The following is a 13,116-nucleotide window of genomic DNA, read 5'->3' as shown; positions in this document are numbered from 1 at the left end:
TGTTTTCTTCTCCAGGGGCCTTTTATTGCCTTCAATCATTCTGTGGGTAGTCTTATTCTTCTCACAACATTACTTCTCTCATCTCATATACATCTACTTTCCTTCCCTTAACACTATTTTCAAGTCTGACATATATAAGTCAAATAGTGGAACATCAACTGTGGTGTCACCGCCAGACACCACACTTGCTAGGTGGTAGCCTTTAAACCGGCTGCGGTCCGGTAGTATACGTCGGACCCGCGTGTCGCCACTGTCAGTGATTGCAGACCGAGTGCCGCCACATGGCAGGTCTAGAGAGACTTCCTAGCACTCGCCCAGTTGTACAGCCGACTTTGCTAGTGATGGTTCACTGACAAATTACGCTTTCATTTGCCGAGACGACAGTTAGCATAGCCTTCAGCTACGTCATTTACTACGACCTAGCAAAGCGCCATTACCAGTTACTATTGATGCTGTAAACCATGTACTGTCAAGAGCGATGTTCACCAATTATGGATTAAAGTTAATATTCCAGCAGCTACGTACGTTTTTTGTTAGTCTCATTTCCTTGACCTGTTCCAGACCTCACGACAGCCTGCGTGAGCTAAAACGCGTGCCTTTCGGCTTCCTCTCATAGTGGGTTGGCTGTCTTGCCAATCCACAACATCAACAATGTAGGGAAAGACAGACTGCTACTTACCACAAAGGAGACATTTTAAGTTGCAGACAGGCACAGTTAAAAAATGCTTACATAAAGCTTTCAGCCACAGCCTTAATCAGCAAAAGAGAAACACCATTCATACACACAAGCAAGCACATCTCATGCACACTTGACAATCAGCTCCAGCATTCCAGTTAAAGATGCTGGAGGTGGCGGTCATGTGTGTATGAATGGTGTGTGTGTGTGTCTTTTGTCTTAATTGTGTGTGCCTGCAAACTTAACATGTCTCCTTTACAGTAAGTAGCAATCTATGATACAGAAGTCATTAAGATATCAACTGTACTTCCAGAGCAGTGAAAACAATTTTGCAATAGCAGCAATAAAATTCAAAAACTTAATTATAGCTGCTGTATAGACCTCCCATTCCCCATCAGAAAATTTAGCATAATTTCTGGAGAAAATGGAATGATTCTCAAACAAGGTAAGTTCTATTAGGTCTTTGGTATTCTGTAATGTTTATTTCCTTAGTCTGCCCCCGTTAGCTGAATGGTCAGCGCAACAGAATGTCAATCCTAAGTGCCCGGATTCGATTCCCGGCTGGGTCGGAGATTTTCTCCGCTCAGGGACTGGGTGTTGTGTTGTCCTAATCATCACAATTTCATCCCCATTGATGCGCAAGTTGCCAAAGTGGCGTCAAATAGAAAGACTTGCACCCGGCGAACTACCCGACAGGAGGCCCTTGTCACACGACATTTACATTTTACTTCCTTAGTAAATGTAAAAAGTAGACCACTGCATTGGACTTCATCAGGCCATACAACTTTACTGTTACAGCAAATCTGGATTGACAGAAGCATCTGATACCATGTCACCACCAAGCTTCCACCATTCAACCTAACACAGACCTCAAATTACACTGTCACCACAACCTATAGTCCAAAAACTACTAAAGACACATAAGAAATACTGTCAGTGTTCTGTTCTCTTTCCTTTTGCGTGTTTATGTTGTCACAAGCCACACTGTCATTATGTCATGGGACACACCTGACATCCAGTATCCACAGAATCAATCACCCTATAAATCTTATAACAAGGACCAATCAATCAGAGATGGGCCAAATATTGAGTGATATACTGAAACCCCTATTTTACATTTTTGTGCAGCCCAGTCTTAAAAAAGAAAAACATTGAGGAAAATTCAGAATCGAGGAAAATGCTAAAGCCTCCCAAAATAAGAGCAAAATCACAATTAATTGGCATGTATATGATAAAAAATCACAATCCCCTGCAATACTTCCTATAAAATCTGTCTAGGCGAAAAAAATTAAATGTACTATACAATGTTTGTACTATAATTTGTGGTAACAAATTTCGTCAGTTCTTAAAAAATCACAGATGTGCAACGGCAAGTAAAAACTCATCAAAAAACTGAAATTGGTACCAGGGTACAAGGAAATCGAGCTATTTTCCGACATGCTATGACCACAAATTATACATTCAACACACGCGTTTTTGAGATATCATCCTTCGGGCTCACCCACAAAAAAAGCAAAAATTGACGAATATGTTGAATTAAACCAAAAACATTACAGCAGCTAAGGGGTTAAACAATAAAAATAACTGTGAACATCTTCTCAATGACAAAGTTTGGCACCATCATTGTTACTGCTTAATGCTTTTCTCATGAGCCGCACTTCATATGCTCACCAGCATTAAATTGTTATTTTAGGCTTGATTAGAGAAACAGAGACATGAAAAAATGCGTTTACTTCCCCAGCTGCCAATACAAGCTTGTTAGAAGTTGGCTCAGTGAATTTCTGTATACTGCCTAAAATGTAAACGTGAAAGAAAGCTCAAGTGCTACAGTTTTGCAACACGCCCTCTATCACTGGTGCCAGTCTTTGCAATCTACAGTGTGTGGTGTGCATGGTCCAAAGTGTATACATGAGTAGTGTACATAGTTGTTGCAACTGTATCATATCAGATTTGAACACAAAAGTCTTTAAAAATGTGCTGTTGCAAAACCCTTGTTCTATTTCCATGTGACATCTCTGTGATAGCACATCATCTGCACAAGAAATATATTTGCAGCACTTCACAAAATGTTTTCATGCATAACTGCACTCCCATTGTTGAAGGACCACTCCCCCTCTTCACATGTCCAGTAGGCAAGCTCATTTTACATGTGTTAGTGTGGTGTGGTGGCTGTACTGGCTATTGGGTGACTTAACAAGTCACCAGCCAACAACAGCGCACCAGCCAATAAGAGTTCATTAGCCAGAAATGGGTGATGTTTCCTCTATTATGATCAAGCATATTCTTCCACATTCAGTGTTTGAATTTAGAAGGTTGACAATTGATACTGTTGCTGAATACAGCACATCGGAAATACAAAAAGTTGAGACCAAGTTATAAATGGCATAAGAAAAGGTGGTGGCTGAACCTCTTTGTCATGTATTGATTAGGTCCAAACACTGTGTCGACTGTCTTGTTTTTCCATTATCACTGCAACCTAGCAGTAGCTGTATCATAATTGCATGGTTAAGCTAAATGTTGGAAGTTGTGGTGGCAACACTGATCATGGATTACATCAGCATTTCCTTTCTCACGTCTTACCTCACCGCAACTGCCTAAAATATTCCCTTAACTCCACCACCATCCGTGGTACAAACCATCTGTCTTTTGCGTCACATCAAATGTCAATAGGAAGAAAACGTTATGAAGCCAAGCAGGACATCAGGTAGGAACTTAGAATTGAGGCAACCTTACTGGGAAGAAATGCAAACTCAAGGAATGTTTAGCATTGATCTTAAGTGTTTTTCACAGGGGAAATGAATTTATGGCATAGAATGACAAAAAACATAAAATTGGAGGGCGTATAATTGAAGTTCCACAGTACACATAAATTCATGTCGTCTATAAAAGTTATACAGAATTCAATGACCGTGAAGCCTGATTATTTAAGATTACTTTCATAACTATTAAAGAACAGCACGCTCCAAGTGCAGGAATTTTCATCGCGATAGCATAAACTACTTTAATTCTTCACCAATGAGAGATAATTGGTCTGCTGATACAAAATTCAGCACTTACAGGTTCTACATAAAGTCTGGGAACACTTCCAATTATTTATTGCACAAGAACTAAACACTGTACAAATGTCATACATACTGCATTTTGAAGAGCCATCCCAGCATGGCAACATCGATTGTGGCAGTCGCTTCCCGTATTCTATCCTGGAGCTCTGCTACATCACATGATAGAGGTGGTAAATACACCAGATCTTTAATGTGTCCCTCATTGAATAGTCTTTACACTACGATTTACAGTTAAATGATGAAAACCCCTACTACCCAAATCCCTAAATGAAGAAAAACAATCCAACTATAGCTGACCCCTCTGCAATACACTTCTATCACCCCTCTCATGCTTAATCTTCTCAAACTGCAATTCTTCAATTTCTACAACTACTCCCAGCCCTCTAAATACACCTCTACTAAAAAAAAAAAACCTTATTATGTACCTCACGACAAAAAGAATAGCAATTCAGGTCACACCTATCAGACACACTCTTATCGTGCATGCAACAGAATAACAATAACACCAATGGCTAGTTAACAACACAATATCCTGCAAGGCTAACCTAGATTGCTTTAACCAGAAATCTCTAAACAGATCTCCAAACATTACCCCCACACATAAAGTTCTCCGTTCAATAATCAGGACCTCTTGTTAACTGCATCGATGCACCACACTGGTGACACCGAACACACTGGAAAATTACACCGTACAACTTTAAAACTTTGTGGTGGCACCCATATCCTGCACTATCACAGCCAACAACAAACAAATGTTGAATTCAATGGTTAGATTACACCTAAAAATGAATGACAAACACAAAAATTAATTCAACAAATAAATTTCAAAAGAAAAACTAAAAGCCCCCCCCCCCCCAAAAAAAAGAAATTGTTATCCAGTAACTACTGAAATTAAATAACCACTTTACATGCAACCAAGAACCTCGAAAATCACCAAAAAACTACATAGGGAAAACTCCACTGCAGCATTACCATCACTTAAAAAAGTAAATAAATAAATAAAAAATAAAATGTTGTTGTTGTGGTCTTCAGTCCTGAGACTGGTTTGATGTGGCACTCCATCCTGTGCAAGCTTCTTCATCTCCCAGTACCTACTGCAGTCTACATCCTTCTGAATCTGCTTAATGTATTCATCTCTTGTTCTCCCACTACGATTTTTACCCTCCATGTTGCCCTCCAGTACTAAATTGGTGATCCCTTGATGCCTCCAAACATGTCCTACCAACCGATCCCTTCTTCTAGCCAAGTTGTGCCACAAATTCCTCTTCTCCCCAATTCTATTCAATACCCCCTCATTAGTTATGTGATCTACCCATCTAATCCTCAGAATTCTTCTGTAGCACCACATTTCGAAAGCTTCTATTCTCTTCTTGTTTAAACTATTTATCGTCCACGTTTCACTTCCATACATGGCTACACTCCACACAAATGTTTTCAGAAACGACTTCCTAACACTTAAATCAATACTCGATGTTAACAAATTTCTCTTCTTCAGAAACGCTTTCCTTGCCATTGCCAGTTTACATTTTATATCCTCTCTACTTCGACCACCATCAGTTATTTTGCTCCCCAAATAGCAAAAACTCCTTCACAACTTTACGTGTCTCATTTCCTAATCTAATTCCCTCAGCATCACCTTACTTAATTCGACTACATTCCATTATCCCTGTTTTGCTTTTGTTGATGTTCATCTTATACCCTCCTTTCAAGACACTGTCTATTCCGTTCAACTGCTCTTCCAGTCCTCTGCTGTTTCTGACAGAATTACAATGTCATCGGCGAACCTCAAAGTTTTTATTTCTTCTCCATGGATTTTAATACCTACTCCGAACTTTTCTTTTGTTTCCTTTACTGCTTGCTCAATATACAGATTGAATAGCATTGGGGAGATACTACAACCCTGTCTCACTCCCTTCCCAACCACTGCTTCCCTTTCGTGCCCTCGACTGTTATAACTGCCATCTGGTTACTGTACAAATTGTAAATAGCCTTTCGCTCCCTATATTTTACCCCTGCTACCTTCAGAATTTGAAAGAGAGTATTCCAGTCAACATTGCCAAAAGCTTTTTCTAAGTCTACAAATGCTAGAAACGTAGGTTTGCCTTTCCTTAATCTTTCTTCTAAGATAAGTCGTAGGGTCAGTATTGCCTTACGTGTTCCAACATTTCTACGGAATCCAAACTGATCTTCCCCGAGGTCGGCTTCCACCAGTTTTTCCATTCGTCTGTAAATAATTCGCGTTAGTATTTTGAAGCTGTGATTTATTAAACTGATAGTTCGGTAATTTTCACACCTGTCAACAGCTGCTTTCTTTGGGATTGGAATTATTGTATTCTTCTTGAAGTCTGAGGGAATTTTGCCTGTCTCATACATCTTGCTCATCAGATGGTAGAGCTTTGTCAGGACTGGCTCTCCCAAGGCTGTCAGTAGTTCTAATGGAATGTTGTCTACTCCCGGGGCCTTGTTTTGACTTTCAGTACTCTGTCAAACTCTTCACACAGTATCATGTATCCCATTTCATCTTCATAATCTTCCATTTCCATAATATTGTCCTCAAGAACATCGCCCCTGTATAGACCCTCTATATACTCCTTCCACCTTTCTGCTTTCCCTTCTTTGCTTAGAACTGGGTTTCCATCTGAGCTCTTGATATTCATGCAAGTGTTATCGTTTCTCCAAGGTCTCTTTAATTTTCCTGTAGGCAATATCTATCTTACCCCTAGTGAGATAAGCCTCTACATCCTTACATTTGTCTTCTAGCCATCCCTGCTTAGCCATTTTGCACTTCCTGTCAATCTCATTTTTGAGACATTTGCATTCCTTTTTGCCTGCTTCACTTACTGCATTTTTGTATTTTCTCCTTTCATCAATTAAATTCAGTATCTCTTCTGTTACCCAAGGATTTCTACTGGTCCTCGTCTTTTTACCTACTTGATCCTCTGCTGCCTTCACTATTTCATTCCTCAAAGCTACCCATTCTTCTTCAACTGTATTTCTTTCCCCCATTCCCCATAAAATAAAATCAATAAAAACATTAGCGTGTGTCACTACTTCCTCCAGCATGCCCTTTACAAACGCCATCCGTTTCAAAGCCTCAATGATTTCACACGAAACAACATACTTAAGTCTCTGTCAGATCATCTTTATACAGATGGTTGTGGGGCATCGGCTGTTCAATAGAAGATGTCAAATAAAAAGAAAAACCTCCAGCTGTCTGAATTTCCAGTTGTTAGTTTATCTGAGCAACCAATGTCAGCACTATGTTACGTCATTTCAGCCCCGCTGACCTATGGATAACACGAATCCCACCTATGGTCCAGCCAAAATAAGGGTCAGCATTCAGTGATCGTATCTATATATTTATTCTTAACACAGCGATGACTGAAGGGATCAGCGCTGTATGAAGAAATCTACGGATACCAGTCACTGAATGCTGGCACTTATTTCGGCTGGACCAGAAATGGGATTCCTCCTACATGTCAGTCATTGGGCCTGAAGATGCTGTAATGTAGTGCTGAAGCTGGTTGATCAAATAAAATAAATTGAAATTTAAACAGTGTTTTGATTCGACAAAAAAATGGCTCTGAGCACTATGGGACTTAACATCTTAGGTCATAAGTCCCCTAGAACTTAGAACTGCTTAAACCTAACTAACCTAAGGACATCACACACATCCATGCCCGAGGCAGGATTTGAACCAGCGACCGTAGCAGTCCCGCGGTTCCGGACTGCAGCGCCTAGAACCGCACGGCCACCGCAGCCGGCTTTGATTCGACATTCAACACACTTAAGTCATGGGTCAAAGCAGATATGTGGAATTGCAACCTATGATTGATCTGTAATGGCCTTGAAAGAACTAAGAAAAACGTACTCAGCAGGAACAGATCATATCCCACACAGAAAACCAAAACTGATTGTGCCTCTTCCTCACCCATATGAAACTGTGCACTATAATCAGGTGTCTTTTCTGTGAGTGTTTAAAATATCCAAGCAAAAACTACTTTCACAGGTAGTGAGAAAGATATAATGATTATCTATCAATCAACTACAAATCCTCTAGTTTTATCAATATACTGGATAAAGTAATGAACAATAAGTTGATAAAGTTCATTATCAAAATTCAACCAAATTAATTCCCAGCAGTGTTTAGGAAGTCAGAATTCTATCCACTGAGTTAATTAAAAGGGCATTTACACAGTTTTGAAAGCAATATACACAAAAAAAGAAAAAACAGTAAATAGCATGCACATTTTAGGACTAATCTAAAGGAATCAACATGATAAATTTTAACACCCTTCACGTTTGTTTCCATCAGGAACAACTTGCTACATAAGCTTATTAACCATTTCGCGGACACATTTTTTGCATCAGAAAAGATTTTTTTTTTTTTTTTTTTTTTGCTATCGTATTAGAATTGTGGTCAACTGGCTATATTTATTTTTCGATAATTTAATTTTTGTGATTTAGGACCAAAAACTATGCTGGTACACATATCACCATAGCAACTTTGTGAGGTATTAAAACTGTGGTGGTAAATGGATTTCCCACTTCCCCTTTGTGTTTTCTTTTTACCTACTTTATTTAAAAAATAAGTTTACCTACCACAATGTGAAAACAATCCTTGAAACTTTATCACACAATAATGAGCTGATACAGGTCACAATAATGTATATTGCAGAAGTGAAGCAGTGTGTTCCAACAACAATAGTGATCCCTTGACAAACAAAAACTGATCGTTGTAGCAGTTTTCATACACCTGGTGCAGTGTACTAGCACAAGGAGTCAGGCATAAACAGAGGTGGGAAGAAGTATTCCCAAAAGCTTTGGGATACCCCTAAGTTGGTGTAAGTATGTTTCCCAAGGACCACAAATGACAGATTAATTTTGTGGAAAGTGTACTTCTCGAGCCCCTTCCAGATACTATTTTGGTGGCATCAATATTTCCCAATAATCATTAAAACACCATTGTACCTTTGTAGATTTTAGAAAGGCTTATGACTCAGTGGATCGTGAATCTCTTTTCCAAATTGTGAAAGAACAAGGCCTGGATCCTAAAACCACGGCAATTATCAGAGACACGCTAACTGGTACAAAATCAAAAGTAAAGTTCAGAGGAGAAATTTCAGAATCCTTTGAAATAAAAACAGGCGTGAGGCAAGGTGATGGACTCTCTCCGTTGCTATTTAACTGCGTTTAAAGTAATACAAGAGTGGCGCGAACGAAAATTGGAGTTCAAAATTGACCAACCAGTGAAATTAGGACGAACAAATATTCGAATAGACTGTTTGGCCTTTGCAGACGACTTGGTTATTCTAACGCAGGACATCCAAATTGCTCAGAAACAAATAGAAATTCTTAAAGAAACAGCAGAAAGAGTAGGTCTCCAAATCTCATTTGAAAAAACACAGTATATGACTAGCAACAAACTGGCACCCAAACTTTTGGAAACTAAGTATGGAAAAATCAAAAGAGTTTCGCAATTCAAATATTTAGGTGAAACAATCTCAGAGACTGGTCTAGAAAAAATTGGAAATGAAATTCGTTGTCAAAAGATGGAGACAGCTTTTAGACTTACAAAAGACATCTACAACAAAAAATGTCTCTCGAGGTACTCTAAATTGAGACATTACAACACGGTCATAAAATAAAACCAGAGTGCCTTTATGGGGCTGAAACGCTAATTTTAAACAGAAAAAAGGACATTCAAGAAATCCAAAAAAGAGAAAGAAAAGTAATCAGAAAAATTCTAGGTCCAAAATATACTGAAGAAGGAACATACAGGCTAAGAGCAAATAGTGAAATTCAACAATACACCAGCATATATTCCGATATGGAAAAATGCAGATTAAAATTTTATGGGCATATTAAAAGAATGGATGCTACCAGACTAACTAAACAAGTAGTGGAATTCTACGAAAATCGAAGTAAAGCTAAATTTGAGACAATAAAATGGATTGCTGCTATAAAAGAGGACATGAAAGAGGCAGATATAAAACAAGATGAAATTCAAGACAGAAAATTATTTGGGCAAAAAATTCATGACTGGGTAGTTGGTCAAGCTGAAAAACCAAAGAAAACTGGAACCACATGGTCTGATGAAAGGAAAAGAGCTCATTCCGAGAGAATGAAAACAATTTGGGCAGAGAGAAAGTCTAAAAGAAAATAACTGAATGCCCCGTGATTGTACTTCGCGTGGTCCAGTAGGGCCCAAACGTGAATAATAATAAAACACCATTGTTTGGTGGGATATATACTTCCCACAGTCCTGAAGGATATATTTCACTACAAACAGAAACTACAGTTGGTGCAGCGGACTGCCACTAAATGCCAGGGGCGTACAGAAGTGGTACCACACATTAAACACACAAAGCTGACACTCAGTGCACTGGCTGATGGGAGCAGCTGTAAAAGGGAAATGCCTCTGAAGTTGTTCCCATCAGCCACTGCGCCAGAGTGTCAACTTTGTTTGCGCGTACAGTATTCCTTTAAATGCTGTACAGAAAAACATTTAGTAGGAAGTATATCCCCAACAGGCACCAAAATGGTTCATGAGATCCAATAAGAGGAAGGGCAGCACTGGTTGTAAATTTTTAATCTGTTTACTGTAGATTGATTTTAGCTACTGTGTTGCTATTTTCAGTGCAATTATATCCAAGACACGATGACTCATCATAAACAGAATCACACATAGTACTCCCATAGACATCACATATAAGAAACAATGACATTTACAATGAGTCATCATGACTTGGATAAGACTGCAGCGAAGATAGCTAAACAGCAGTGAAATCAACCTGCAATAAGCAGATTAAAGATGTACAACTGATGCTGCCCTTCTTCCTATCTTGCATCTCTAACATTCTCCTAACAAAATTGAGCTCTCAAGCACGACATCATTTACAAGCTTTGCCAAATGTCAAGTCCTTTAGGTGTTCCTTTCGACCATTCAGAGTCAGTATTACATAGGGACTATCTCTTGCATTTTTCGTAGTTAGTATAGGGCATATTCGTCAAATATTTTATGTTATGTAAAACAATTTTTATTAGTTTATCTTGGAGTTTTTATAATGAAATGTGCGTTATATATGTCGCGAACGTAGACATCGGACTACGCTACGGATAAATCTATTGCCACATAAATTTATTTCGCCTTCACATATATTGGCTAAACCATTACTCATGTAGATTACCACGAAGCAATCCAACTCCGACATCAAATGCTGCTACACAGTGTTCTGTTAGCAGAGCAAGATTTCGATGGGAGACAGTTATCATATATCACATTCTATCCAAAAATTGTGACGAAGGCTGACAGTATGACGAAGACTGTTCACGCATACACATTCACAACACAAGAGTAAAAGGAAGCTTTCATTTTAACTCAGCCAGTTTATGTGTCAGAAAGGTGCACACGCTATGAGAATAAAATTGTTCAAGAAGTTATAAGACATAAAATGCATTGCAAATAAAAAGGCTTCTGATAAATTTCTAAGAAAATATCTACAGTAGCCCTATGATATTCAATAACTGAGTTTCTATCATATAGACATGCAAACTCCAGATTGTAATCTACACTGAAACGCATATGATCCAGTGGGTTAATTAAATACACATAATAATATGTAGCTTATATCCCAAACGCAAGCACCCACCTTTTCAGCTACAAATACGATGCTCCAGATGCGCTTGAAGGCAACGTTGTGTATACTTGTTTACCCTACACCTGAGTGAGTAAACAACCTATGAGGATATCGATACCTAAGGCGAGTGAGGATTGCAAAATCTGTGACTTGATCAAAGATTGCCGTGCGTACCGAGGTGCCGTGCCCTTATTAACATCTGCCTTTATTTGTATATATGTTACTGTGAAAGTAAGATGATTGGTAAATCATAGAATTAACTGGTGAGGCCTAAAACTTACCATCACGTTGTGGTAAAAGGCCGAAATTTGCATAGATTTAGAACTTTTACCTAGAGACGTTCCTAAAACTTAGGATGTACCCATGCCAACTGGTAAAACCGTATTTATTAAGAAAAATGAGCTTAGAAATTTATTGAAATGGTTAATATTTATTGTAAATTTATGCATTTTTAACTTTCTTTCATTCCAATGTGATTATAATGAGCAATATTACATATTAGTGAAAAATGTTGTACAATATGTTAACTTGTAACGTTAATTTTCGTTACAACAAGGCTGACTATTGTGGCATTTCGAATTCCATAATATGGAAAACGATTTACACACGCATTTTTTAAATTCAAAACTTTTTTAAGCATTTGCACTTTTTGAACCCTTATACTTCAACAAAATATTGTTTGGCAACCGCTTCCTATAGACTAATTTCTTCTTTTGCTACTTCTTCGCCGTTGATAAAATTTTCCTTACACAATGTTAATTGGTTCCTCGTGTACAATGACTTCAGTTAACCAGCTTTGGTACCAAGTTGATGAAATTCATCACCCTGAATATTTATCACTACAGCTATTATAGATTTTGCAATAATTTTTGCCCTGTCTACATCCGGTGCTTTAATTCTCACATTCTGTCCAAATGAAACTTTTGGCATTTTGTTACATGAGGTTGCTTTCATTTTCTTTGCCTGCAATTGAAGACCTTCTTTGGCAGCTTCTCGGATCCGCTTCACTTTATTAACACCATTGGAAGTTGTCAGCGTCTCGTCACAACCATTAGCTGGTGCTGGTGTGTAGTTGTTAACTGTCATCAAATTCTGTGTCTCTGGTGCTTCCTCACCTGCTGCAGCTGCACTTTTTACCTCTGTCCCTTCTGTTCCAGTACTTGATTTACAGGCATCAATTAATAGCCCATCATTTTCAATTTCCTGTGAGTCAGTGGAAGTTGTGTTTGACACTGTTTCCGAGTCTTTTTTTATTATTCTTTTATTAAATCACGTGGAACAACTGAGGTTGCAATGCCTATTTTCATTGGAACCCCAAACATGGCTTCATATGATGAACATCTGATCCTTTCATGCTGGCCGTGGTGGTCTAGCGGTTCTAGGCGCTCAGTCTGGAACCTCGCGACTGCTACGGTCGCAGGTTCGAATCCTGCCTCGGGCATGGACGTGTGTGATGTCCTTAGGTTAGTTAGGTTTAAGTAGTTCTAAGTTCTAGGGGACTGATGACCACAGATGTTAAGTCCCATAGTGCTCAGAGCCATTTTTGAATTTGATCCTTTCACGATAAGCACTATTTTTCATTGCATGCACAAACCACGGCCCTTCAGACCGTTTTGAAGTTTCATTTGTTTCCATCCAAGTTGATAACGTATTTTCGATATCCTGATTTGCTCTTTCGAGTGATCCCTGAGACTGAATGTGCCCCAGCTTCCCATGGACTATCTTTATATCATTGCGC

At 38.7% G+C, this 13,116-nt stretch overlaps 1 protein-coding gene across 1 annotated transcript in view; it reads right to left on the bottom strand.

The window, feature by feature from the left end:
- LOC124795480 (ribosome biogenesis protein SLX9 homolog) overlaps positions 1 to 11,513 on the bottom strand; it is an 82,263-nt gene extending 70,750 nt beyond the window's left edge. The window contains exon 1 of the mRNA XM_047259518.1: positions 11,391 to 11,513. The gene's annotated coding sequence lies outside the window, so the exon portion shown is untranslated. The remainder of the gene's footprint in view (positions 1 to 11,390) is intronic.
- Positions 11,514 to 13,116: the final 1,603 nt, after the last annotated feature.

This window comes from Schistocerca piceifrons, chromosome 4 (genome assembly GCF_021461385.2).
Source record: "Schistocerca piceifrons isolate TAMUIC-IGC-003096 chromosome 4, iqSchPice1.1, whole genome shotgun sequence".
In the NCBI taxonomy this organism is placed as follows: Eukaryota; Metazoa; Arthropoda; class Insecta; order Orthoptera; family Acrididae; genus Schistocerca; species Schistocerca piceifrons.
The sequence above is the reverse complement of the archived record's forward strand: the minus strand, read 5'-3'. Positions and strand labels throughout refer to the sequence as shown.